General features: G+C 38.4%; 1 protein-coding gene across 2 annotated transcripts in view; it reads right to left on the reverse strand.

Moving 5' to 3' along the window:
- SLC45A3 (solute carrier family 45 member 3) overlaps window positions 1–4,184 on the reverse strand; it is a 42,424-nt gene extending 38,240 nt beyond the window's left edge. Inside the window, exons 1-2 of one of the 2 annotated variants that reach the window (XM_075196145.1) lie at window positions 4,106–4,184; window positions 2,848–2,953 (exon numbers count right to left, since the gene is read on the reverse strand). The gene's annotated coding sequence lies outside the window, so the exon portion shown is untranslated. The remainder of the gene's footprint in view (window positions 1–2,847; window positions 2,954–4,105) is intronic. The other variant, XM_075196146.1, reaches the window with a different exon arrangement.
- Window positions 4,185–24,672: the final 20,488 nt, after the last annotated feature.

The raw sequence follows: 24,672 nt of genomic DNA on the forward strand, positions 1-24,672 counted from the left end.
GAAAAGAGGGGGGAGGGCATGTATTACAAAAACTTACATTATGAAGAAACTTTTCATAAAGGGGGCAACATTGCCAACATGATGGCAAATCTGCATGCGGCTTATAGAGTACAGAAATCTGCCCTTGGGGGTAAATAAAGATTTTACTGTATAGACTTCCAAGAGCTTCTACACCACAGCATAGAAATTATACTAGAAGCAAGAACTGACTGTAGACCTGAAATGTGACATCTACGAATTAAGAAATATCTCTTATCCCTTGATATTAGCATAATTCTTATAGGCGGCACAGTATACTATGGTCTATTCATGATCGTCAGGAAGACCAGTTTTCCTTTGTTTGTTTGTTCGTTTTTTGCAATCAGGTGATTGTGTTTTTGTCTTTTTTTTAATTAACACTATATGGGGGCATATTCAATTAGCTTTCCGGTTCGCGGTAACGCGCGTTACCGCGAATCCTGCACACTATTGCCGTTAATACGGTACCGCATTAACGCGGATTTTTGTACGCAACCCTATGGGCTGCGAACGAAAATCCACGTTATTGCGTTACCGTGTATTGACTACGCGGCCCGTTCCGGCGCAATCCCGCGGACCGGAAAGCTAATTGAATATGCCCCTATGAGTCTAATGCACTGATTGGTCTTCAGGAATTTACTAGTGTTATCCCCTTTTAATCTCCCATCTTGTGTCCCCACCACCTGCCAGTTGGCTTTGTCAGCTCTGTATATTGTTTATATTTTAAGGTAGTAATAATAATAATAATAATAATAATAATAATAATAATAATAATAATGACCATGGCAGCTGGATATTCCCTGTCTTGTGTATGAGATGTGATGTTCCCTGGTATCAGAGTAATGTTGTTTCTTGTTTCAGCTGTGACATGTGTTATGTGTAACTTAGTGGTTAGATTGTTACTTTTATTAAGAATGAACAATAATGTCTCTCATAAAACAGGTGAGACAATTTACATTACAGCTTCTGGCCTAACTATGTGTTTCATGATTTCAAAGCCATATCGCTTGTCATTAGCTGCCTTAGGATTTACAGCATTACCAGATCTGGAAATGTCACAATTTTTTCCTTGATATTCTGAATAGCCCCTGGCTATAAAGAAATGAACAGGTAACACTATTGTTTAAATAATATTGTGAATGCTAATTTACTTCATCTGTGATATTTCCCCATAGAAAAAAAGAGCCAGCAGACCATTAAGTGAAAAGTAAATGATTTATATAGAGTCCTCACTAGAGTATATTGCCATGGGCTGGTGACTGGGATTTGTAAATTCAGAACATACTTTACAATTTATTATGATTATGATTTTTATTATGATTTACCTATAGGATGTCAATACAGAGACCTTACTGTGAACAGGATGGGATCACTCTACTTGTACAGTTTAAGACAGATTGTAAACAATAGAGATATCATATTAAACAATATGATCGATAATGAGTGTAGATACTGTATGGTAGTAATCAGCAACATGAACCAGTAAGTAAAATCATCAACTCCTATTATTTACCATATAATCAGTGGTGGACGTGGGGGTGTATACGGCAGTGTGCCATACCACCACTTCTCCTACTGCTTTAATTGTAAAACTATCAAATTTCATTCACTTACATTTTCCATACTGACACATCTAAATTTCCACTTGGAACACTGAATATACTTCAATATTAAGCTCCTTATATCACACCTAACACAACAATAACTACAGACAGCTCTGCATTCTTTCTTCAATAGGAAAGCACATATCACTGACAAATGTGGTATTTGAGTACAGCAGGAAAAACAAAATTTGCATTTGCTAAATTTATAATACATGTCTATATCACTTTATTGTCAGCACACAGCTCATGGAGTCTGCAAGAATAGCAGTCATTGTGGGGTTCATGCCATAAAAGCATTAGCGCAAACTGATACTTAAATATGCATACTAAAGATGCATACTCAACCTGCCTTAACTTTACATGTACATAGAACACACACACACACACATATATATATATATATATATATATATATATATATATATATATATATATATATATATATATATATATATATATATATAAAATCTTGTGTTGTAGGTCCGTGACAATAAAAGGTTAAGTTGTGGACATGGGAGTTAAAACTTCTGGAGGTGGAAAAACTTACAAAACAGCATCCTAAGTATTCATTTGATGTGAGTCACAATTCTCATTCTGGAAGATCAGAGAGAAAGGCAAGACTCCTTCAGCAAAATATAGTAATAGAGGGCGATGGAAAGTAGAGTGTGGATATTGTGGGGTTGGCAGATGAGGATGTTATATCCTCCGTAGTTGCTACACCCTGCTAGCTACCTCAGACTGCACAAAGTGATGCTGCTAAAGCAGGTCATAAGAGTTATTAATCATGTCATATATTAAACAAACTAACAGCTACAGCAGCAATGCCTTACAACTATAGCAAACCATCTGGAATCAGTGCAGAAAACGCCTGAATAGCAAGAAAGGGTTAAACAGCTTTTATTAGCAAACACACAGAGCTGTAATTGTTTTGTATAAGGGAAAATACTCTCATGCCCCTCCTTTGTGTAAAGTGAAGGGGGAGTATGTAAGAGGGGTAAGGGTATTTCAGACTTGCTCTCTGTGTTGCTCGAGCACCCCGCAGATCGGAGCTTCCAGGACAATCAGCAGCAGCACATTAGAAGGATCCCCGCCGGCAGCTGCACAAAGTAGCCAGACAGGAGAAAGCTGCTGTAGTAAAGTTGTGCGTCCAGTGTCACCAGTGAGAGAGAGATGAGTCTAGCAGACAGGGAAGGCGACAATGAGACATCTATGGATAATTCCTCACCTCCTTGACGTATGGGTCCCTGGCTGTACGCCCACTGTATCACCTTCCTTTAGGTGTCCTAGGCGACAAACCCTCGCAGCTTCAAGTCTCCGCAGCAGTTTTAAATCTGAAAGTGTGACGCATGCGCGGTGAGAAGCAGGGAGGGTTACAGAGACCTGTCTAAGGAGGTGTGTCAGTGTATGACAGTCAATTAGGGCTGTCAGGTTTAACACAAACCTGATTACAGTGAACAGCGAGATTGTTTGCAAAAAAATTGCTTAGTTAGGTTAAGCTAAAAGGATTTTGCCATGTATTACAAAATAGAACTCATAGTAATGCAAACATGTTACCATCTAATGGAAAGCCGAAATCTGATTTGGGCAGCCTGCTGCTCTCCATCTGTTGTGGGACAGCCACCTGTGCCCCCACAACATCTGGGAACTCACAGGTAGTCTACAGTCTGTCCAAAATCTTTAGTCTTGTTTTCAAACACATGAGGTCAGTTCAGTGGGGCTGTAGGTCCTTGGCTGGTACATATATCAAGTATAATGCCTCTGTTTAGTATTAAAGATGACAGAGACAGTCTTATGTGTACGTGACAGCAATAATACTACAAATTTCCGACAGACACACGTAGCACAGATTAGAGAGGCAGAATAGACCTTTCTCCTTGAGATTGTCCCTGGTATTCAATCAAGGGACAGGACAGCTCGCTAAAGTATAACCATATTCAATATAATTTACAAGCCAAAGGTCACTTACAGAAAGTACATTTTTTTTCTTTTCAACAGGTTACACCCAACAAATGTTACTATAGAAATTTGAAGGCTAAAGAGTTTCTGACAATTGTGTAATTTTCTCAGACTGTGGAATGTATTCGACATCTCACTTGTCATCAAAAAAGTTTTTCTTTACTTCCGTCCAAAATATGTATATACGACAATGGTAAACTATGGGAATCGTGTGAGAGTGATCAGAAGTGGTGGGAATGCTAGTAAAAGTATTTACAACAGACTCCAGGAATACACGGGCGTGCCCTTTGTGTAACTGGACAAACCCGTCACAACCTGTCATAAAAGTTAATTGTTGCCACTTTGTGGGAAGAACATTCATTAGTAGCATGCAGGATCTGACATTGGAAATGAACTGTATCAATGTATTCACTCGTGGTCCACAATCCATTCTTGGCTCACTGACCTTTAGATATAAGCACATAATATAATAACGTTCTGCTCTGTATTATGTGTGACGTAAATGACATTACTGTTTATGTACTTACGGATATCTAAGCTTTATGGTAGGTTGTATACTGAAGAACGTCACACAGAACACGAAACACCCATGTGTGTGCTTCCAAGTCTTCAACAGATACAAAGTAGCTGAGGAAAACATAGCAGATGCGTCCCCTTATGAAAGGGCGGAGTTGACAACCAAAGTAGAACTTCTTACGCCTGGATGCAGAGACACCACACTGAAGTATATGTTTCACAGACACATGCATTGACAAATAGATATATACAGTACATAAAGATGATAGATAGATAGATAAATAGACATCCATATATAGATACAGATCTCTCTCTCTCTCTCTCTCTCTTTCTCTCTTTCTCTCTCTCTTTCTCTCTATATAAACAAAAATATACATTAGGATGCACTCAATTCACAATAAATAAATAAAAATTTGAAAAGCTGTGCATATCCCAAAGTAATCAAAAAACAGGAACCATTGGGCAGGGCATACTATTGCGATGTCTTTTTCTATTTTTTTCTGTTACATTTTGTATTTTTCTTATTGCTGGTGTTGGTCTGTTCGTTTGTTGAACAACTATGGATCATATATATATATATATATATATATATATATATATATATATATATATATATATATATATATATATATAATAGAGCTTACACTCTCTCCTATTTTTTCTAAGGTAGGCATGTGAAATAAATGAAGTACTTTGATTTTTTTTTATTATTCATATGCAGTGGTGGTTAGTATACAAATATATCAGGGAGATGGGTGTCACAGCGGGCCATTGCAATGAGGAGCTAAGACCCCAAAGTGCAAAAGAAATTAAGACAAACCCTAAAAAGTGTTTTAACTACATAAATGGCAAAAGGATTAAAAAAGACAATATAGGACCCCAAAGAAGTGAGATGGGTGGATTGATTAATGATAATAAGCAGAGTTATTAAACACTTTATTTTCTTCAGTATCTACTAGAGAGGAACAAAGGGTAGGAATAATACATAAACATGGAAATGCAACTATACCATTAATTAATACTTGGCTGTCAGAGGAAGAAGTCCAAAGGTGAGTGAATAAAATTAATATAAATAAAGCTCCAGGTCCAGATGGCATACACCCAAGGGTCTTAGGGAGCTATGCTCAGAAATAGCTAGACCATTATTCATAATTTTCATGGATTCAATTTCATTAGGCTCAGTACCAAGGGATTTTTCAAATAGCAGATATGGTGATTTTGTTTAAAAAGGGAATAGGACCACAACCAGGGAATTATAGACCGGTAAGCCTGATATCAATAATGGGGAACCTACTAGAAAGTATATTAAGTGATAGTATTCAGGGTTACATGATGCACAATAAAATTATTAGTGCATCACCATAATGTTTGTGAGGGATAGGTCATGTCAAACTAATCTATGTAGTTTCTATGAGGAAGTTAGTAGGAACTTAGACTATGGTAGAACAGTAGCTGTGGTCTACCTAGATTTTGCAAAGGCCTTTGATACAGTGCCACATAAGAGGCTGGATTATAAAATAAGGAAACTGGGTCTAGGAAATAGCATTTGTACTTGGGTTGAAAACTGGTTAGAGAAAGGGAACAGAGAGTTGTAATTAATGGAACATTTTCTAATTGGTTAAAAGTTTTTAAGTGGTGTACCACAAGGTTTCCATGCTGGGGCCACTCCTTTTTAATATGTTTATTAATGACCTTAGTGATGGTTTAGAGAGAAAAGTTTCCATTTTTGTAGATGACACTAAAATTTGTAAGTTAATAAAATCAGAACAAGATGTAGTTTCTGTACAGTGGGGATTGGGCGGTCAATTGGAAGATGAAGTTTAACATAGATAAATGTAAGGTTATGCAGTTAGGGATCAAAAACCAGTCTGCAATCTATAAATTAAATGGGATAAATTTAGGGGAATCTATAATGGAAAAGGATTTGGGAGTGCTCTTAGATAGTAGACTTAGCAATAGTGCTCAATGTCAAGCAGCAGCTGCAAGGGCCTATAAAGCATTGGCATGCATAAAAAAGGGCATGGATGTAAGGTAAGAAGGTGTAATTTTGCAAATATATAAATCGTTGGTAAGACCTCATCTTGAATGCGAAGTACAGTTCTGGGCACCACTCTATAAAAAAGACATTTTGGAACTAGAAATTCAATGAAGGGTGACAAAATTGATAAAGGGTATTGACTTACTAAGGTAGAAGAAAAAGTTAGCTAGTTTAAGCATGTTTACTTTAGTGTCTAAAGAGGATATGATTACTATGTACAAATACATTAAGGGTCAATACAGAGAACTTTCATGGGAACTTTTTACCTCAAGGACTATACACAGGACACTCGGTCACCCCCTAAGATTAGAGGAGATAAAGTTTCACAACCAACAAAAGAAGGGGTTCTTCACAGTAATGGCAGCCAAGATATGGAATTCACTGCCAGGGAAGGTCGTGATGGCAGATTCAACTGATATGTTCAAGGACGGGTTAGACAAATTTAGCGGAAAAGGATATGCAGGGTTACGATCGTTAAATAAAATGAAGGATAGTAGTGGACCCAGGGAGAAATAGGATGCCTTATTGGGTCAGGAGGGATTTTTCCTGAATAAAAAATATTGGCGGTTGCTTCACCTGGATCAGTTTCAAATATAAAAGAGCGATCGCAGGAGATCCAAATAAGTTGAGCTTCATGGACTGGTGTCTTTTTTCAACCACATCAGCTATGTTACTCTGTATGTTACCATGATCCTGCCCTGGTGATGTTTCTCACTGTCTTCACTACAGGAATATATTGACATACACACTCGGTAATATAGGACTCGGGGCCTGATTCATTAAGGATCTTAAATGAAGAGGTGTCTTATTTCAGTCTCCTGGACAAAACCATGTTACAATGCAAGGGGTGCAAACTAGTTTTCTGTTTTGCACATAAGTCAAATACTGACTGTTTTTTCATGTAGCACACATATATCAACTTTAAATTTCAGTGTACAAATAAGCTATCATGTATTTGTGTGCTACATGAAAAAACAGTCAGTATTTAACTTATGTGCAAAACAGAAAACTAGTTTGCACCCCTTGCATTGTAACATGGTTTTGTCCAGGAGACTGAAATAAGAATCCTCTTCTTTGAAGATCCTTAATGAATCAGGCCCTCTATCATTAAAGTGGTTTTCTATATTTTCTTGACTATACATTATTGTCTTGTACATGTCCTTCTCCAACTTCTACTAAACTCATTTATTTTTCTTTGTAACCTCCTTCTTTGCTTTATAACTTTTGTTACCCCAAGATATGGCTACAAAACTATATCAAATGCAGAAGCAGAACAATGAAAGTAAACAACTACTAGTTTTTCTGTGCGTGAGTTCTAATAAATACCCTTCTCTGTTTGATGATATAAATGCATTTAAAAATAAGAAACGATTTTTATAAAGAAACATTTTTGTTAAAGTTTCAGGGAGGCATATTGAAGAAAATAGATGAAAGTGATCTGTAGGTGGGAAATCACTTTAAGAAATTTCTATTATCTCACCCCCTTTTTACACATCAGACTGAAGAGCCTATACAGCTGGAGGGAACAGATGATACCAACTTGTGTCTTCTACTACCTGATCTTTTATTAGACATCTAGGGATCTATTTTTTTAAGCTAGTGTGGTGTCAAGCATTATGCATTGCTGCAAATTGCAGCGATGCATATAGAAGCACCGCTGTAATTTACCATGCCAGGGTTGCTCTAGGACCCCCGGCGAAGTCCCCCCTACTCCAAAAGCACTTTTTTTTTTAATTTAACAGCAGCCTGACACTGCCGGTGAATGGAGGAAGTGCCATGCTCACATCACTTCCACCGGGAAGGGATCCAGCAAAGCTGGAGAGGCTTAATCTGGATTCCATTGAACATCACAGCTAAGGCCATCCTGAGATGGCATTACCTTGCTGTGATTGCACCTTACTAAATAGACACTCAAGTTATTAGAAGGGGTGATTGTAGTTTCATTACATGCAAAAAACATAATTTATTGTCAGAATGTAGCAAAATTCTAGATTTGTTTTTGGGTCTAAAAAAATTGAAACCATATTAATTTACACTAGAGATGGACAATACCATCTTGCAACTCTTTTTTTGGCATTATGTGCTCTTTGGGGCCTAGTTCTATCTCCATCAGAGATATTCCTGCAGGCCATGGCCCAACCTGCCTCTGGCTACAGGCGAGTGTAAGTACCCAATACTAGTGATGATGGTCACATGTGTTTGCAATCACGAGCAACTGTTAAATGCATTTTATGTACAGTAGACATTCATAACATTCTAATGAATGTATTTTATGGGAAAATGTTTTTTTATGTTTTGTCAATAATGACTACATTATTACCAGGTGACAGCAATAGAATTTTTTCTGTGCGTTCTTTTGTGAATTGATATTCCACATATCTATTGGATGTATCCAGGAGTGTACTGTCTGTTAGAGCAGAGCGTACCTAGACCCGCATTCAACAACAGACGTATCTTTATATCCGCTCTTTGCTGAATACGGATGTGTGCATGCCTGATTTACGTGCATTTTTATAAAAACACAACTTACGTTTGATTTGCGTGCCTTAATAAATCAGGCCCCAGACGATTAACCAAAGACACCAAAATATGTGCTTGTTACATTTGTAATATGTTAAACAAATTAACTCAAAAAATAAATAAAAAATAAAATAAAAAAATAATTAATTCAGCATCTGTTTGTTAACTTTATATCCACATAGTATTTGGAAGACAGGTGCCATTATTCCCCTTTTATGTACTAGTACAGTGACAGAGTACATTTTAATATGCAGCATTAACACAGTACACATAAATATATTCATACTCTAAAGAACAATTCATGGTTAACTATGTAGAGGCTTTCTCAGACCTGAGTGAAATGTGCATAGCTTGAAAAATAGGAAACATTTTTCTTTGCTCCTAACTTAGCATCAGGCCCTTTGTGTGCAATATCACTTTGCAGTGCTAGCAGGCCCATGGCACCTTCAGTGATTAAAAAGAGGCAAAAAATGATATTTTGAGAACATATGGCCACCTCTCAATACAGCTGGTGTGTCCTGGAGCGTCACCAGCTGTCGTAGGTTAAGTGAGCTAAGCACAGACAGGTTGAGTGCTCTAAATCCAAGTATCTGGCTCCACTGATGGTATGAAGATGATGGTTGATAGCCAGGGTCGGACTGGCCATTTGGCACTTATAGTAAATGCCAGAAGGGCCGATAGCTAGATGAGCTGGTTCGGACAGGCCATTGCATCCTTCCGGAACCTGAAAGCTAATGGGGTCGGCCGTAGCCTATTAGTGGCCGGCCCCGTCACTGACTGGCTTCCTGGTGGCTGGCTCCTCCCCAGGAGGAGCCATTATTTCATCTGCCGTGCGGATCAGGACTGTTCCTGCCCTCCTTACCTCCTTTTCCTTATCTTCACTCCCTTTTTCCCGCTGTCCCCTGCTCCTGACTGCCTCTCTGAACTGACAGCTGCGGATCCCTCCTCGCCCGCCAAGCCCAGTAGGAGAACAGAATGCCATAATTCAGTATGTTAATATATTTTCTTGTGTGCAATGTATTTTTGATTACTTTTTAACCATTGTTTCTTTAACTAGGGGCACTACTGTGTGCCATAATATGATTTAGGGGCACTATTATGGCATTACATCAATTGGGTGCACTATTGTGTTCCATAATATGAACTGGGAGTGGTAATGCAAAGCTTAATATTAATTGAGGGGCACTGCAGGGTGGCATAATATGCATTCTGACAAAGGGGGTGGCCTAGTGCTTTTTCACGCACAAGTTTCTGTCATTGTCAACTATGGAGGGGGCCCCAAGAAGTTGCTGTACCGAGGCCCAAATTTCCTCTTGGCGGTTCTGCCTGTAAATCATGGGGGCAGAAATCTCCAGGTAAATAATCAAACTGATGGATCACATCCAATTAGCTCTCACCCACCCACTCCACCCCCCTTAATATATATACTTTGTTATTTAAAATTAAAAGAAATGACGCATATTCAACTATTGTAGTAAAACAATGATTTTCCTCTGACATTTTGTTGTAGATGTAAATACTTTTAATGTGGCAGTGTAGGTTCAGGTGATCATTCAACAGTTATTCTTTTTTCTGATATATTTGTTAACGTTTTATTTTGTGTGAAATGATGCATGAAAATTCTGCCATTACAATTTAATTAAGAGAAAAGGGTACTTGTTAATTATGTGTGTGCAACTACTCTGTTCTTGCTATTTTGTGGGAGATTTGAAAAAAGCAGAACATGGTTCCCGACAGTGGCGCCCGTATAATTGGTGGTATTGCTGTAGTGTGGTGGTGGTAATGTTATAGTGTGTTTGGGGGTTAGTATTGCTAAAAAGTGGGAGAGAGTATTGCTGTAATGTGTGGGTATGATGAAATGAGTTTGATAACACTTTAACCAGCCTGTCCTTCGTTTCTCACAAACTGTGGATTATAAAATGTGCTTTTTATAGCCCTTGCTTTTGTTCACCAGCTCAACAGAGTGCAACTGCAGTGTCTAATTACATGTGGATAAGGGGACATTGTAGCTCATTTTAAATATGTTTATTGTTTATTGTATCCTGTTGATCTTGCATTGTCCTTAAAGTGAAGCCAGGTGGGTTATGGGTAAGGATCTGGTTGCAAGATACTGGTGAGGGGGGAAGGCTAATTAGTATCCATTGTTCTCACAAGTCTAGTCCAGACATTTGATCTACAATCTAGCAGGGGAGTTTCTGTGTAAGTACAGCTCATCTCCACTCCCCTCTCCAATCCCCTAGTCCAGGACTCACCAATGTTTAACAAGGAGAGACCCAAGGGTTTGCCCAGGGAGGGGAAAACACTGTGGAAATTTGACCCTAGATTTAAGGAGGGGAGGTGATGTTCATGCTGTGGATTTAATCCTGGAAGGCACTGGTTTTGAGTTGTCGTTCTCTGCCAGAGACTATATATGCAGCTGCGAGAGATCCATGGGCTTTGGATTCTGCAAATCAGGACAACCAGGTGACTGTAACTCCTTAAGCTAGTGGGGTAAGGGACAGATTATGTGGTAAACCTGCCTGGTATTTATTTACTGTGTGTACATAATATTCTAGTGATTGTTTTTGTTACAATAAATGTACTGTTGTACTTTTCTAACTGCATTTGCCTGAGTGACTATATTATTCCTAGAAGGTTCTGGGTAGGCTTCCCTGGCATAGGTACGACACCCCTGGGTGGCCAGCCAGCCTGAAGTGGGTAGAATTGGGCCAGAAATCCCGGTATCTTAACAAGGGGTAATGCTGGTTGCTGTAATATGAGAGTAATATGAATTGTGGCATAAAATGATTTGAGGGCACTACTGTGTGGCATAATATGAACTGGGGCCATTACTGTGTGTCATGAACAGGAGGCAACTCATTGAGAAGTAGAAGGGCCATTTTTTTAAATTTTACCTTAGATTTTGTATATTCTATAATTAGATCAAGAGAACAGGGGACTGGCTTCAACTAGAGAACCAGGGATATGGGGTGGTATTAGGAGGTTGTTTTGGACAGAACAAATAATGTTGAAAAGATGACCTGTAAAGAGCTACAAAGCATCTATAAAGCCCGGGGCCGGATTAAGGGAATGGAGGCCCCTGGGCTAAGGGGGCCTCCATTCCCCCGTGAGGCCCCCCCCCTGTGAGCCGCCCCCCCCCCAAGCGCTTACCTCTTTGTTCTCCTGTCACTGTAGTCCTTCCGCGGCACGCTGTAAGCTAATTACTGAGGAGATCTCGTGAGAGTGAGACTCATAGTCTCATTCTCACGAGATATCTTCTCAGTAAGGAGACTACTGAGTGCCACGGAAGGACTACAGTGATAGGCTCAGCAGCATTGATCGGGCCGGGGTCGCCCCTGACCCCGCACCGATCAAAAATGCTGCTGAGCACTTTCAAGGGCCCTCTGGATGCCCAAGGCCCCTGGGCTGTAGCCCAGTTAGACCTCGGGTTAATCCGGCCCTGATAAAGCCCATCATTACTCAAGTTAAAATTTAAGCCATCTATTGTTCACACAGTAAAAATTAGGAAATCTACACTGATATATACAGCCATCCTATTACTTGTGGTCACAGGTCACAATGATCTGTTCATCCCCTGCTGACCTCATCACACATGAAGCATGTGCTACGGGACATCTGAGCTGTCCCACGTGTGCAAGCAGCATGAGAAGAGAACCGAAGACGCTGCAGTGCTGGAATGAAAGAAGGTAATTGTGGGGAGGGGGCATGATTCAATGTAGTTTGGGGCGTGGGCTATTAAATTAATAGTGTGCAGGAAATATTAATTTATTGGTGGGGTAATGGTGGTGCCTATGGGATAATTTAATGCGGGGGTGGTTTTGGGTCTAATAATTTAATGTGTGGCTGAGTCTGGGGAGAAGGGTGGCTTTCTGTTCAGTGAGAATACTAATTATTTAGTGTTGGGGCTTTTTAGGGAGGGTAATAGGTTTATTACATGCAAATACTAATTATTTAAGGTCTGGGCTGCTTGGGGGGAGTATGTATATGTATTAAATGTAAATACTATTAATTAGTGTCTTTGAGACGAATGTGTTTATTTTGTAAATGTGAATACTATTAATTTAATGTCAGGGCTGTTTGCCTAAAAAATAAACGTTGGAGCTATTGATTTAGCATTGAAACTGGTTTGGGAAGGGGGCTAGAGTGTGCTCTCATTGCTAAGCTTTCCATATTTAATGTTCTTATCCTTTTTTTCAAAGAAGACCCCAACATGCCAGAATCCAGACAGCAATTGAGCTTAAGACATCAGTAGCAGCAGATAGTGAACGCTGCAAGAACAGGTAGGAGAGAGCAGGACAGTCTGTTATCATTCTAGTGGGGCAATACTTTGTCCCGATCTAAGGGGTGGGGCCTAAACTATGCACTCTTTATATACACTGCATGCCTTATATACTACACTTTGCCGCTGCCAGGACCTTCATAGGCTTACCACTCCCCCTCTGGTGTCTGGACACACCCACTCTGGTGGGCCCCTATCTTTGCAGTACCCCGGTGAGACCCTCATGCCTCAGTCCGACACTGTAACCATGTTACATCATAGGGGCACCCCTTTCTTCAGTGCCCCAGTGCCTTAATCCAGCTCTGGGCTAAGATGTCAGATTAACACCCAGTGCTCTGATCAAGCTCTTTTGCTGGCAAAAACATCAGTTTATTTTAAAGCAAAAGGTCTTTTTGCACTCTTATAAGTCAGCATCAATGTTCAGTACTGTAATATAAACATATTATACAATCTATTGCTATAATATGATCTAAATATATACTCCATTATAATCAGCCAGGTATGTAAAGAAAAAGGTGCTGTATGGGGAAGGATCATATAAACTAAAATGCAATATAAAGTGAGGTTTGTGTTTTGTTACATTATTTATTTTCATTATTTATGATTTATCATTTATAATAATAAAATACTAGTGGGTTAAGCCATACAAATTTTTTTTTTTTTATAAATATTATGGTTTTATGCCTTTTCCTGGTGCTCCAGGTGCGTTACACAACAAGGGAAATGATCAGGGTGGGCAGAAGACCAAGTAAGTTGTCCTGATGCGTCATGTTGCACTGCACCAGCAATGCCATATCAGCATACATTATTGTGCATGGGACCCACAGCAGCTGGGTCTCACCCACATGTTTTGCGGTACGGATCAGAAATGTAGTGTTCCACCCATGTCAAACTGGGGTATGCAGAGTCCACCAGTAAATTTATTTGCAAGTGCCCACTAAACACTGGGAAATAATGTTTTATGTAGGATACATTTTATACCATAATTATTCAATATCCTGTAATATGGATATACTTGTTTAATAATTTTGGGACATTAATGATGATGTGATAGAGCCCACATGTGATACAGTCTGCTTGACGCTCCCTTATAGGCTAAGCAAAAGACAATTCTTAAACAAAGTGGCTGAGTATTGCTTATTGCTACCTTCAAAGGGGTGCCTGTCCATATTATGCTGCTAAGAAGCTCTGCAGAGTCTGGCTAATTCAGGAAGGCCATCAAATATGTGTATTCGCCGTCACTTTCAGCTATTTCAGTTTTCTGAACCACAATTCTTTTTTTATATCTGCATTTAATCTGGCACATTATTGTTAACATTCCACATTCTATATGGAATATGCACTCCAATCTATCTGTGTCCATTTATCGTCCATAGCATATTTATGTTTGTTCATCATTCAATTGACAACATTCTTTCATGTTAAATTTTACAGGTTCCTGGAGCATTCCTAGACAATTGTTGGCCCCATAGCAAAGTTTGTAAGGTCTTTGACAGTGAAGACTGTCCTCAGAGCAGCTGCAGCCCCTGCACCAATGGTAGTTATGCCCTTGACTAGGGGAGGGCTGGCAGATTTTAGCCCGAGTGCAAGACTCGACTCAGCAGCATATTTTACATAAAAAAAAAATGCAGACAGCCCAGTTCCCCAGCCCAAGGTAGTCCACTATGGGACCAGCCTGGGAGGCAGATGTCCTTCTGCCCCCAGCCCAGTCAGCCCCAGCCCTTGACTTGTCTTATAACAAATGCAACAATGGAAAATTAGGAGAATGTATATATAGAAAGAAATTCATATTTTTCTCTGTGCCGCAACATTTTTTGACATATTAAATTACCCCAAATGAGTTTTCTTCCTTTTACCATCTTTCTTTATGTGACATATATATTTCCCAGGATTCCTACAAATGAGTGCATTGTGCATTGTTAGTACATTGCACTGTAACTCTGTCCTGCTGTCCTGACAGCGATACTCATAGAATACAGCTTGCAAGACTCCTGTGTTACTCAATGGGCTCTTTCACCAACACACCTGCCCACCAAGACACACAACAGATGAAGTAATCTCTGCCTAGGACAATATGAATCAAGCACTTGGATAAACAGCACTTAAAGTATGAGAATCGAGAGTTTTTAGCTATTTAGGGGCATATTTAACAAATAATGATAATGCACTATCGTGCACTTACCATTAAAAAAAGTCCCTCCGTGTCCCCCGCATATTTAAGAAGGGGGCATCGCAGCAGATATCATGGATATCTGCTGCTTTGCATTCCTTTTCGTTTTTGGGAGCAGTCACCATTCTACAGTATGGTGACTGCTCCCAACCGCAATCTAAAAAAAGTTTTTTTCGGTAACTTGTCTTGATAATGTACGCCAGCCAGCTGAAATTTGAGAAATAGTTCAATCCTTATCCATGCGATAAGGATTGATAACTATTTTTCATTTTTGCCGAACTTTGATAAATGTGCCCCATAGTGCCTTGCAAATTTGCAGCTTTTTTTTTTTTTTTTTAAAAAAAGGTACTCCAAACAATAAGGGTTTTACATTCAATTAGGAGCAAAGCAAAGAAACACCTGGACATACAATGCGAGGAGTACAAATTGACTTATTTTTTTGCATGCCAGGAAAATACTGGCTGTTTTTTCATGTAGCACACAAATACTTGATAGGTTTATTTTTACACTGAAATTAATGTTGATCTATGACATGTACTATCCCAACTATAAATCTGTCCCCACATTTTAAATTTACCTCCCCTCTAATGCAACATGGTTTTGCCAAGGCGCAAAGTTTCTCCTTTTCTTTGCTCTGTACTAACTCAAAATCAGGCCCTACATATTTAAATATCAAAAAGCATTGATATGCAATTAAAACTTTACATTTATTAAAAACTTTGCATAAAACATGTACAGTAAACCATGACCTTCACTGATATACTTACATGTTTAGACTAATACAGATATTGTCATCACATTTATAGACCACCTAAGTCCAATCATTAAATAGCAGAAAGAGTATCCAGAAACCCTTTATAGAACCAAAGCATCAGGTTTTTATCCAAAGCTTAAAACAAATCAGTGTTCACTGATTTGACGCAAGCATGCTATGACTGGAATACGTAATAGGCTGTGTTAGTAAAGCAGCTTTCACAACTTGAGTCTTTTAGTATCAGCAAATGTTCAGAACTAGCCCAATGTTATTTTGCTTTAAAACAACTTCCCAAGGACTTAGCTGTAAGAAGCCTCTTGTTGCAAGAGGCACCATTATAAACTACAGGAGTCACTTCGCAGCCATCCTCTGTCACAGCAGATTTGTAGTTTTTTCCAAAAACAGGGAGTTTAATGATCAAGCTGTTCAATCAGCACAGAGATTGTGACCAGACTGCAACAGCTTATGACTCACAAACCAAAACTATAGCTTCCACAGTAGTTACGACCTGACACGTTTGTCAGTTTCATCAGAGGTTTTCATTTTTTGTTGTGGCTGCAGCATTGGTGGCAAAGCTAAGCCACTAAGGCAGAGCTTTTATGATAAGAGTAACACCAGCAACTGATCAGGGACTAAACCCTCTTGTTCTTGGTGACCATTCATTGGGAACTCTGTTCTCTTGAATGGTGTTCTTCAAGGGCACAGAGGTAAGCCCTCCGTGGACACTATGGAGCAGATTCAATTAATAACATCAACTACTGAGGACCAATAATGTGAAAAAATGTTCTCCCCGTGTTTGCGTGGGTTTCCTCCGGGTGCTCTGGTTTCTTCCCACACTCTAAAAACATACTAGTAGGTTAATTGGCTGCCAACAAATTGACCCTAGTCTGTGTTTGTGTGTGTGTGCTAGGGAACTTAGACTGTAAGCCCCAATGGGGCAGGGACTGATGTGAGTGAGTTATCTGTACAGCACTGCAGAATTAGTGGCGCTATATAAATAAATGGTGATGATGATGATGGTAGGTAATCCATTGAGTGAGAACAGCATGCAGAGCGCAGTTATAATATTACTGTGAAACATATGGTCCCCATCCTCAGATTTAAAAAAAAAAGAACAAGTGGACTAGACCTACCATACATGGAATACACACACCTAGAAAAGCATCTACAATGACCAGTAATTTTAAATAGTAACAAAACACAAATAGGTAGGAATTACAGCCTTTTCATTGAAATGTATTTTATTCTCCTATAATTTTCATTACAGTGTTTTTTAAACTGTGTTTATACAAATTACGTTGGAACTGTGCAGACAATGTAAATCCCTCATTATGTGTTCATCATTTACTGCTTGCATAGATTTCATTATAATTTGGCTAAACACAAGGGGCCTGTTTCATTAAGGAAATTAAAGCAAAAAAAAAATGAGTAACTTTGTACCTTGACAAAATCATGCTGCATTGGTGGGGGAGCTAAATTTAAAATGTGGGGACAAATTTATAGTTGGGGAAGGGCATGTCCTAGATCAATTTTCAGGGTAAAAATAAAGCTATCAATTATTTGTGTCCTACATGAAATAAACAGCCAGTATTTAACTTATGTGCAAAATAATAAACTAATATGCACCCCTTGCATTGTAACAGGGTTTGTCCAGGAGAAAACTTATTTTTTTGCCTTACTTTCCTTAATGAATCAGGCCCAAGAAGTGCAGTTAGACACACTGGCAATAAAACATTTATTCATCATTTTACATTCCAGTTAAGTGTATGTAAATGGATGTAATATTAGAAACATACTTGCCAACTTTTCCTCATTGGCTTCAGGGAGATCCCGGGGGGAAGGTGGGTGTGCGGGGGCGGGGCTTGACTAATCACATCATTTTGGCCCAATTGTCACAATTTTGGCCAATTACAGCAGGGCTGGGGCTAACCTGACACAATATTTGTGTAATTAAGTCCCACCCCTGCCACTTATCTATTGCGGGGGTGAGAACCAGGAGGTTGCCCTGCTCTCCCGGGAGCCTGGGAGGTCTCACGGAAATTCCTGAGACTCCCGGACATTCCGGGTGAGTAGGCAACTATGCGTTAAAGAAAAGCAGCTAATAAATCTCTAGAGACTGAAGTGTCTTTTACATTTCTGTCTCCATTACTGAAGTTATGTTGTCTTACCTGTCAGTCTTTGACTAAATCTTGGTCTCCATGAAAATGGCCACCTCCATAGGCATCAATACATGAACATAGGACACAATTTCTGAACTGTGTCATCATGCCACAGATGGCGAAGCCAACCATGTCTTGTACTGGCTCAGCATCAGGGAGAATGCCAGACTCTTCAGGGAGTGAGGGAGATCACCCCTATTTCAGGGAGTCTCCCTGACATTCAGGGAGAGTTGGCAAGTATGATTAAAAACCATTGTACCAAATGTAACCATACATATTTGCATTTGTCTTGACTATGAGGACAACTTTCTGTTTCCACATTTTTGTATTTTTAGATGTGTTTAACTTGAGCTAAGGTGTATACCTCTTGTTCCATTTCTGAGTGTCTAGTGCATGTTAACGCACTTGAAAATGTCCATTAATCTCAATGGGAATGCATTTTAAACACAATCCTATGCAGTCATTAAGTGTTTAAATATGTGTTAAACAGAGGCATTTGGCTTGAATATGATGACAACTTTATATTTTCACACAGGAAGCTGACAACAAAGAGAAGCAGGAAGTAAATGACAGTGAGCAGCATGGACCTTGAGAAACTTGCAAACACAGTGCAACTACACTTAAATCCCTTCCCGTCCATTACAAGTATGAAAGGGATGAGAGTTCTGAAGCAAATTACAAATTCCTTGTGTTTGAGTCCATGAACAAATCGTAGAAGATTGATAAAGTTATTTTTTTTTATTGAAAACTCTATTTGGCAACACATGGTGCCGATTTCCCTCATCCACAGACTTTCCCATCTGAATCAAGTGGCCTTGGGACAAAAAAGATCTGTACCCACTCTCTTTACTAACAATGGATGCTTTGCTAGTGTGCATTCATGTGGATTTTTTTAAGATATCATTTTTAAAAATATAATGCTATGAAAAAAATATTTTCCCTAAAATTAATCTGGCAGTAGATGAGTACACTAGTGCCCCTGACACTCCCACTGATGCCTCTGCAAATTCCTCAAACGAAGTGCATAGAGTATCGATTGAAGATCTACCTACCGGATGGAAACAGAAGCCCCATCAATAATATCGAACAATAATATCAAACAAACCAATGGTCGATGTGGAAATTTAGAAGTAGCAGTATGGAAAGTGTAAGTGAATGGAATTTGATAGTTTTACAATGAAGACAGTAGGAGAAATGGTATTGCATACCGCCATATATATCCCCACTTCTACCACTGGAGCAAACAGAAGGCATTGATGCACATTCCACAGAATTAGTCAATATTATTGATGGTTTGAAAAAGTCAGTTACAAAGCCACAAAAGCATACAATTAACTGACCAACATCAAATGATGATGAAGAAGGTGTCCTTGTTTTACAAAAGCCTGAGAGGAAATGTATATAATTAAGATTCTGGCTATTTTTTAACTTTGAAAATGTGAATGATGAATTTAATTCACAACCACCTGAACTCGTATTATCCTCCAGCAACATGTACAGTGTACACAGCTCCAATCCATCCTAGTACAATTAATCACACACTGCCAAACCAACCTTCGTATGCCCTCCATTTTTATTCACACAACATAGGTCTACAAAATGAACCACCTTAAAGTGGGCCACCTTCAGCTGAATTATTCTCCAGGTGTTGGCCACAATCTTGCCCCCATTTGCCTCATTTTGAAAATAAAAGTCTCATGAATAAACAGCTTCCGGAAGAGTCCAACAATGCTATGTACATGCAAAACCTACCTCTTTAGGTTATTATCATCAGCTGTAATGTGCACCTTTATAAAAAAAATGTATAATGTTTACATGCTGTTGCAAACACAGCATTTGTTTCATAACCAAGCAAAGTTTTCAGTGAATATGCACAATGCAAAATCACATAGTCACAAGGCAAAATTGAGTGACCACATTATATTTGGAATTCTCCCTAGGGCTTTTTGTTATCTATGTAGTTGACAATAATGCAATGGCAATTCCACACCCTACATACGTCTCCAAATCATTGTTAGGCGAGTATAATATACCCTTTGTACTTTTCTTGCAAGCCAGAAGGCTAGAAGGCTAATCAGGTGATTTTGACTTTTTCACCTATTTTTTTGCCAAGCATAATATGCATCTTCAAATATATTTTGTGTGCACTTGTTTGCGCAAATTCATTTTTTTTTTACATATTGACGTTTTATTGGTAAAAAGTTATCAATGTCCAATAGTCAAAATGTCTACATTACACCTTCTAATCTCATTGGGACTGTTTATCCGTGGGACTGAAGTCTACCTAGGAGAGAGCACAAAATTGGAAAATGGTCTAATATGGGTGACTGGTGGGTCAGGTGAACCCCTTTTTTTCTACTTTCTTTTTGTAATGCACAGTGCATAAAGAATAGTGAAAAAAAAGTATTGCAAATGATCTGAGATCCACATTTTCTGAAGATAAATATGGACCTGACATTGAGTTGGACATAAGTCCATTTTCACCGTGTAAGAATGTGTGTTTCTTTTTGTTGTTTAGTATGTTTATATCTTAAAAAATTTCAATAAAAATACTGGATTTCAAAAAAAAGAATGTGTGTTTCGTAAAATTGGTCAGAACGTAAGTTCAACTTGTGCCCATATTTTGAATTGAGCTTTCCTTATGTTTGCATTTTGAGATACAGGTTAGCAGTGTTCATGTGTAAGTACCATATAGGCATGGAGACAATGACACCACTTAGAGATGCATCTGATTTTCACTTGAACGCATATATTTAAGATGTGCCTTTTAGGAAGCCCTATAGGGCTGGGGCAAGTCTTCGAGTTGGTGATGACAGACGCATTTTTGCATTGGATTTACCTATATACTAGATTTAAATGTGCTAATATCTTACGATGAAGGTATCTATCAGACTTTGATCAAACAGAGCAGGATTGGAAACTAGATATGTGCCAAATCCACATAATCATAATAATAGTGTTCCTAAATTTTACCACTAAACATGTTGCCACTTTTCTTTCTTGTGTCTGGCAAAAGTGGCTATGTACTGATCTTCATGAACTACTGTCACATCTCGTCCGATTTTGTTTGTGTCAACTTGACTTTCCATTTGAATTCTGCCACAACACTTATTGCCAAATTCCTTTGGACATGTATTTTTACTGTTAAAAGGTTACAGAAAGCTTTTTGTTCCTGTCTTTACTGTATGATTTGAAATATATAAAGCTTGGAATATTTCAGATCGCTCAGATGCAATATTTGGCATCTTCCTTAATGTTCTTTTTGTGGCTGATTTATATCTATACACTTTAAACACTATACATTATACAGACTCTTTGCACCCTGAGGATTGTACTCTGATAGTAGCTGGGGAATTGTCCCTCAGGCAATACAAAATAGTCCTCAAACATGTCACAGACTCCCATTACCAAATTTTCACTCTGATTTCAAGCCCATTTGTCATGTTTATCTCACTGGACAAGTTGTCATCTACAATCCCAGTCTCTTTTTGAAAATTTTGTATAAAACGCATGCTGCCTTGATTAAACAAACTTAGCGATGATTGCCAATAGAAAGCTGAATTTTGTAGCAGAGATGAGTGAACCAATTTTTGTTTCCAAAACCATTCTTGTGTTTAGGTGTTGGTTTCAGCAAGACAGGCCACTGTTTCATTCTTGTTTGGTTTTGAATTTCACCAAAATCCCATAGATTGTAAGCTTGCGAGCACGACCTCCTTACCACTCTGTCTGTATGTATTACTCAGTATTGTTTTATTACTGTTTGTTCCCAATTATAAAGCTGTATGTAGACACACATAACAGACTGCAGTATACGCACATGTGTATGTACAATAAGTTTAAATCAGAACGCACAAAATAATAATAATATTTTTTTGATCATAAATTAAAATAACAGCTGCTACCATTATAATAAATAAAAATAATAATTATTTTCAAATATAAAACTTTTTTTGGAGTTTTTCTTTTACATATATTTTCTACAATAATTAAATAAATAAGGTCACTTAAACGTAAACTTTGGCTGGAGACATGACATGGGATAAGTGAGCTTTACTGATCGAAATACCCTGTTTCACCTAAAAGAAACTTGTGACAATTGACTATGAAAAAGATTCAACCACACAGCAACCTGGGTGGTAAAACAGCACCTCGCAAGGAATATTAACGTTTTTATGATTTGTTTTTCACACACTCCAGATTTTAATATACTTGTCCTTATTGAACATGAAACATACCTGTTCTGCATACCACTGTCTATAATTAATCATATACATCCAAGCAACTGTCCACTTTGAGGCACTAGGCTGCCCCTTAGATACCTCGTTTCCCCACCAAACACTGCAGCATGCACCACTAGCACTGTACTGTTCACCGATGCTCTACTATGCCTCCCAATGTTCCCACTCACTGGACAAACATGTCCTTTCGTGGGACAGTGGGACAGGGCCCAGAAATCGGGACTGTCCCTTGAAATTGGGAAAGTTGGGAAGTATCGTGGTGCCTTCCCCGATTCCCATGCTAGAGAGTTCTGGATACAGTATAGGGAGCCTTACCTTATCTCATTCCCTAAACTACAATATGATTTTTATAGCTGAATTCATGATAAATCTATATTCGGTCCTATTATTATATTATGAACATAAGGGAATTCTCAAGGACTAAAAGGATGACTTACATCAAATTTCTCAAAACATAAATCCATTTCTAGGTAAATTATTGAAATGAATGTGGCATTTGAGCTATAGAAACTCACACCTTAAATTTCACACTATTCTAAAAAACTGGATGACTCAACTTTGTAGATTACATTTGTCTTCAATAGTATTTTCTGTAGAATGCATTTCTTTCCGTTGTTATTCACTCCTATAACCACATATTTCAGGACCTGTTTAGCCACCTTTGTACTTAAGAACCTGGGGCCTGATTCATTAAGGATCTTAAATGAAGAGGTATCTTACTTTAGTCTCCTGGACAAAACCATGTTACAATGCAAGGGGTGCAAACTAGTTCTCTGTTTTGCACATAAGTTAAATACTGACTGTTTTTTTCATGTAGCAGCACGGTGGCGTAGTGGTTAGCACATCTGCCTTACAGCACTGGGGTCATGAGTTCAATTCCCGACCATGGCCTTATCTGTGAGGAGTTTGTATGTTCTCCCCGTGTTTGCGTGGGTTTCCTCCGGGTGCTCCGGTTTCCTCCCACACTCCAAAAACATACTGGTAGGTTAATTGGCTGCTAACAAATTGACCCTAGTCTGTGTGTCTGTCTCTGTCTGTCTGTGTGTCTATGTGTGTTAGGGAATTTAGACTGTAAGCCCCAATGGGGCAGGGACTGATGTGAGTGAGTTCTCTGTACAGCGCTGCGGAATTAGTGGCGCTATATAAATAAATGATGATGATGATGATGATGATTATGTGCAAAACGGAAAACTAGTTTGCACCCCTTGCATTGTAACATGGTTTTGTCCAGGAGACTGAAAAGGGATATTTCTTCATTTAAGATCCTTAATGAATAAGGGCCCTAAAGTCCATATAATAATATTCAATCCCTTATTCCAATCCACATGTTGAAAGCTATTCTTTATTCACTCATAGTTCACAATCATTAATTCATCCACATCCTCACTCTGACAAGTCATTCATAAGGTTGTAGGGCTGCTAGAGCAAGTTTAAGTAATACTGTGTGCAACATTATTCTCTGTTTTAATACAAACAGGTACTTCTGGTTTCTAGAATAGTATACTTAGCAAGAAACACAATTGCAACAGTTTTCCTAATGTCCCAAATGTATGAATGGAATTAATAGAGTTAGAATAATTCTGCTGCCTTTGGGGCTAATAATAACTATTAATGTCATTTAAGAGATAAAGCTAGTGTCTTTGAGTTGAGTTCATTATGTAAATTGGAACTCACAAATAATTTCATCAATGGGGCTTCCATATATTCAAATAAAAAATAAAAGGACACAGCAAAGAGAAAGATTATATAACTTTATTCAATTTTTTCGGTTAATGTTCAAGTGCATTAAAAAATGTTATTTCTAGAAAAATAATAATTCCAACATACATATTGTCAAGTGAGAAAAACTGGGTTGGTCTTGGGAAAATCCAGGAAAAATATGAGCTCTAAATATTATCCAAAATTGTTGTTTTATGTTATTGTAGAAAAAAGGAGGATAATTAAATAATTATTTCAAGGCTTTGATTCATATTGGCAACAGAACTATTGTCTGACTAGGCAAAAAAGAAATCATACCCAGCTGTGGAGAACAAAAAGCAGACTGGGGGCTGAGTTTCGCCCTCAAAAGGTTTACTTATGGGACTCTTGTTGTCGTATTTTCCTATTTATTCTTACTTCAAATTGGCCACTACAGTCATGGTTTCTATAATGCATTCCCTGTTTGTGCATATGGGTAATTCTTTATTGGGTAGTGATGTCTTCATGATTAGCATGACCAATCAATTAAATATTAATCTACAGCTTTGGCTCTGTGAAAACATTACACTGATGCCATAATAATACAGAGTAACTCATGATTGACAAAAATTATCCCGCACATCATGTCTCCTTCAAATAAATACTCACAAGGTGCTTGACCACAATAGACTACAGTACAAAGTATGACATGCATACGCTTTGTCAAAGTCGTATAATTGAAT

The sequence above is a fragment of the Mixophyes fleayi genome, chromosome 2, assembly GCF_038048845.1.
Source record: "Mixophyes fleayi isolate aMixFle1 chromosome 2, aMixFle1.hap1, whole genome shotgun sequence".
Lineage (NCBI taxonomy): Eukaryota > Metazoa > Chordata > Amphibia > Anura > Limnodynastidae > Mixophyes > Mixophyes fleayi.